This window comes from Puntigrus tetrazona, chromosome 20 (genome assembly GCF_018831695.1).
Source record: "Puntigrus tetrazona isolate hp1 chromosome 20, ASM1883169v1, whole genome shotgun sequence".
Taxonomy (NCBI): Eukaryota; Metazoa; Chordata; class Actinopteri; order Cypriniformes; family Cyprinidae; genus Puntigrus; species Puntigrus tetrazona.
Genome location: NC_056718.1, coordinates 19821474 through 19827099, shown reverse-complemented (window position 1 = coordinate 19827099; position 5626 = coordinate 19821474).

Here is a 5626-nt window from a genome sequence, read left to right as displayed (position 1 = left end):
TACCCTATTTTTCTTAATTGCCTGCTGCTCGCGTTTATTCCTTGTCGTCTGGTTGCGCAAGTAAACAGCGATCAAACTATATTTAAGGTAGTTGTTTACATGATCATCAAAAGTAGACGAATCCCAAATGATTCGCACAGGCAGCCCGCTTTAATTAGCATGTCAGCACAGCCTCATTAGTCCATAATATAATGGCATAGCTGCTGCATGCAGTTGCAGAGAGCAAAGTTCTATCGTGCAAGCGAATGAGCTCGAGATGGGCAGGAGTGGTTTGTTCTCACGAGCTCTGCGGTCGCTGCTGGCAAGTGGAGAACTGAGACTGTTTGCCTAGAGGATCTAAATAAAGCACAGCCACATCGCCACACATGCCCAGGCGACAGGACAGGGAGGATCCAATTACCACTTCCTCAGTCTGTCCTCCTCTTCTCATTAGAAGGCTGAGCTCTGCAGGAGCTGGGAGAATACTGAGACTCAGACGTGGTGCATCTCAGATGCCCTCATCACTTGCTGTAGTCTGGCTGCCTGCACCCGGCAATTACATCCAATTAGGTTCTGGTGTTTTCTTACATAGCCCTTTCCTAATGCTGCAGCAATTTCACCAGCGGTATTTCGTGTTAAACTCCTTGCCGAGTTTGAACCTGAAAGCTTTGAAGAATAAACCATTGAGTCGCTATTTGATTCCTGACATTCTATAAAAGTGTGTGCTCTGAGTAGTCTGCACGAGTCTCCACATGCCTACTCTATTTTAGTGAGAATGAGTCATTACGAGGGAAGATCAAGACGAGAAGGGTGAGAGCAGAAAGATTTGTCTCAGACGTGTTAGCTAATGATATGTGTAGGAGACCTGCACTAGTCAATACAATAGAGAGGAGTCTATTTTTATGGAATGCTCGTGGTTAAGAGTGGTATGTCACAAAAGAAGAGCTTTGTGTTTTAAAAATCATTATATCAGAAGAAAAGCTCTTTCTGTGACCTACAAATTGCTTCGGCAGCACTGTAACCATGGCGTTTTAAAGCTGAAGTTTGTTATTTTTTATGTTGAAGTATTTTTTTTTATTCTAGCTGAACGTGCAGTGACAATTATAGGCCATTTAAATGTTGATTTCTTTGAAATGTGTAATCGCTGTGGCTCTGTGGTGGCGCTATCAAAATGTTCGTAGTCGGCTCACAGTCATCCCAATACAGAAACATTGGCTCAGCCAACAGACTGCAGCATCTGGGTTCCAAAACTCAAAGTCCCATTCATTTTTAGTGCTTTTTATGATAAATTATAAAGCAGTTAAAAACAGACATACTGTGCACCACAAGGTTGTTAATCAACTGACTTTTGTGGAAGCCGCCCGTGCATTATTTCACCTTATTTTTTAAATAAATGCTTAACAAAAGTCGCCCTGGTGGGAAAAACAGTTACACATGATTTTATAAGAAATCACATCCGTCAGACATTTGAAAACAAGCAAATCTCACCAAAAGAACAACTCCCATGAATCACTGCAAATGACAGAAGACAAAACTCTCCCTATATGTGTGTATGTATGTGTGTGTGTATATATATATATATATATATATATATATATATATATATATATATACCATTTTGCAGTAAATGTAAAAACATTTTGATATCTATTTTTATTTTGATTATGCCAAAGCTGTTATGTACATGGTATTGTACCTTGGTTTTGTACCTAAAAAATCCCTATGAGAAATATACTTCCATAACCAAGGACACTGGAATGGAACTTTAAGTGCAAGTTGGAGGCGGAGCTATGTTTTGTTTAGTTTTTTTCTCCAATGACGTCATTTAAAATTGTTTAACTGGCATGCTCGACTCCATATGACCAGCTCGAACAAATTCACTGTAAACCGAAATTCAAGGTTGAGTGTTAATAGGGGTCCTATTAAAACAACTGCATTTCACCTTCATGCACATTTTGCAAAAAAAAAAAAAAGTAAATGCTACCACGCCTTATTATTTTCCAGCATTACTTTACTCGTATCAAACTGCAGTTAACAAATGTAGTGAAAATCACAAGTCTTAAGTATTAATATTACTCTAATATATTGCTGGGCCAATTGTTTTGCACATTGTAGTGGAATATTTTTCTTTGCATAAGCTTTAAGATAATTACACACTTCGTGTCTCAAAATGTCCAGTATGTTAAACTTTAAACTTTTCATGGCAGAGAGGGGAAATGCTGCATCACCGGAGGGCTGGAAACTGCAGCCCTGCATTAGCCTGATAAAGACAAATTCAGTGTCTCTGTGATGCTAAATAGAGAGAGCAGCCCCTGCCACGACCTTGAGCATCATTCACCCAAGGTGGATTAACTTCCACTGTATTGAAGGAAAGGGGCTGGAATCCAAATAGAGAAACATATTAACCAGCTTTATTGTGTCTCAGCGGACAACAATTACTCCAGCCTTGGCATCGCATGAAAATGAAATGTAATCACTGAAAAGCAGCAGCAGGTGTTTCATTCCTCTTGTAAGTTCGCAGTAATCGACAGAAAGGCTTTTGTCTCCGTGTGCATCCCTCTGTCTTAGAGAGATTTTCCTGTCTTCAAGACTCGTGGTGTGGGGGGTCATCATTATCCAGCTCTCAGAATGGCTATCAAGGGGCCACTAGCAAGCTGCCGCTGTGGGTTATCACAGACAGTGACCAAATAACTCAAAACTACAGCCCTAACACTTACACCTACTACTCCGCTGAGTGCTTCACATCACACAATATAAAGATCACACAGATTTTTAATGCAGTGCTCTTCTGGATTTGGGAATAGAGATTCATTTTAGCTCGGTTTGTTTTGGTTTTTGGTTTTTGAGCGACCGTAATGCAGGCTGCGATAATGGCTTGTCTCAAAACAGCAACATAATACAGTTAGTGCTTCTAATTAAAATGCAGAGTTCCTGGATCAACATAAGGCGATATCTCAAGAATTTGTAGGTTTAACATTTCATAAAAGCATAGGAAACTAGCTCTACCTCTAAAGCAGCCTTAAAGCCCTTTTCATTATCCAATCAGTTCCTGGTCGATAAAATCAAGCCCTTTCCTATTTATTTATTTATTTATTTATTGATATATTTTGCATTAAATATCAGGATTCACTTATCGTGAAAGTGAACCAGGTTAGCAATCCCGGAATCATGATGACTATTTTTAACCCATTGGCAAAATGAAGATGTGCCTTTTGAAAAGCATTTCAAGGTCACTTTCAGATCATGCTCGCTTTTCAAGATGGCTGTACACCAAGAAATGAAGGCATGCCAGCTGTTCTGGGACTAAATGCTGATAGAAGGGGAAAAATTTCCAAAGTCATCCGTGTTTGTAGGAGTAAACACTAGGATGATCCTTTGGCAGATTATAAAGAGAAAACATAGCATGTCGCTCTTAAATGGAAGCAAGGCCAAGACCCTACAGTCAGTGTGCTCCTCCTTCAGTCAGTCATAGAGAAGAGAGAGAGTGAAAGGATCCCCAGCAACAGGGCACTTAAACACTCCACTGAAGAATGCGCAGCCTCTGGACACGTTGCCATTTTAAATCCCACTAAAGTAATTGTTGGCTATTTAAGAAATCATCACAACTGTTGTCCTTAAGTAAATACCATTTGAAAACCATTCACGTGATTTCAAATCGGTTCTCCGTATGCATAAGTGGCAGTGTGCAAAAATGCTCGGAGATTAGTTTACACCTTTGCCTGTGTAATGTGCCTCCAGTAAGAAATACGCACGATGGCAAATGTTAGGATATATCAGATGATTGGATGAAACGGTTGACCAATCAGAATCAAGTATTTCAATCCCCAAACTTTCCAGAACAACGATTTGATTACGGGGTTCCAATGAGTGGCGGTGCGAATATCAGTCCGCTAAATGGCGGTATTATCAGTCAGAACATGTTTTTGCATTTCACCGACTGACTACACTGTATTTTTCCTCTTTTTTTTGAGTAAATATGCTCCAGAACAAAGTGTCTGCCATTTTGCTTGCGATTTTAAGTTTGCATTTCTCTTTGGGGTGTTACCCCAATTTTATAAAAGACTCGTCCACGTCTACTTTTAACATTTAATATAAACATGCCCCAACATCTCTGTCACTGAGTGAGTTCATTTACATAACACTGCCCAAATGTTTACGTCAAGTAAGAAGGCAGAACTATTATTCCCGTTGTATTGTTGCTGCCAGTGCCATGTTCTGGAGCCACTGTGTTTCATTGTGCTTCCAATAGAGGACACAACTAGAAATCAATGGTTAAGTTGTCATAACACTTCTCCAGAACAGTTCAGCACAAATATTAGTGTGTGTTCAGGGCATTTTATTGAGAACTGATTCTTGAACGTGGAGAGCAATCAGAGCTCACCTGACTCTTCAGAACAATGAGCTTAGAAGAGAAGACGGGGCATAGAGGAGTAACAATAATGTACAGTATGTAGAAAATATTGTGTGTTTTTTTTTTAACTTAAACCCCAAAAAACAAAGAGATGCAAAAAATCATATAACCCCTTTAAAAACGTTCCACTATGCATTTGGCTGGAATTTCTTTTCATGTTATCAAAAAACGCTTTCTGTACAAAATCACACCTACATCTGAATTTTGTGGGATGACTGCCTCCTGAAGGTCTAATATTTGTTTTGGTTTGACATGGTTACGTTAGCTTTATAAACAAATCAGAGCAACGCTGCAAAGCCTAACAAATAACTGCACTGAAAAATCTAATACTACTCCCAAAAATGTTTATTTATTGGAACAGTTTGTTGGATATATATCAGTTCGATCTTTATAGTCTACTTGCCTGCATAATGCTTACAAATATTAGTTGCCGTTCTATATCACTGTGTCTTAATTTTATGATCAAAGATCTGTACTTTTTATTTTGGGGAAAAAAGAAATAATGCAATACAGTGAAATATAATGAATAAAAATATGAATGCAGTGGACTTTGCAGGGTTAAATGCTCGATTTGTCTTTCCGAAATCTCTGCAGGATCATAGCGTTCTCTGTTTTACCCAGTAAACAGTTTCTATTATGAAGCCTCCCCTGCCAACACTGTCAGCAGGGTTCTGTGCACTTGAGGGGGAGGACACAGAAGAATCTCTTCAGGGTTTGTGTGTTAGCGTAACCCCACTGACTCCACAATGCTAGTCGCTCAAGAGGTCAACAAAAGAAGATCCACGGTTCCACTACTGCTTCTGCTCTGTAGGGCTCCGCCAGCACCCACATCTCCCATCAGTTCACATCGTTTAAAAGATCAGGAACAGTGGGGCCATTATCGATTTTCTCTGTTATTGCTGAGTTCATGTCTAGGAGTTTGGCAGGGCTTGTTATGTGCTGGCCCCCTTTGTCAACTGCATAACCCCGCTGATATTTCTCTCTGATATTGGAGGGAGGACGGTGAAATTGCACTGCCAGAGACAAAGGTCAAGAAAATTACCGCCGCAAGAAAATGTAAGATCCTGCCAAAAAGACCAAGATGAGCGGGGATGAATTGCTGTCAGGAGATGAAGAATTGAGGATTTGGCAGTAATTTCTCAGCCTTTGTTCTAAGCCCCGTCTTGCTGATCACTCCTCTCGTGTTCAAGCGTGTATGGTTTCCCATCATTGATTTTGCCTCAAACTGTCAATCAC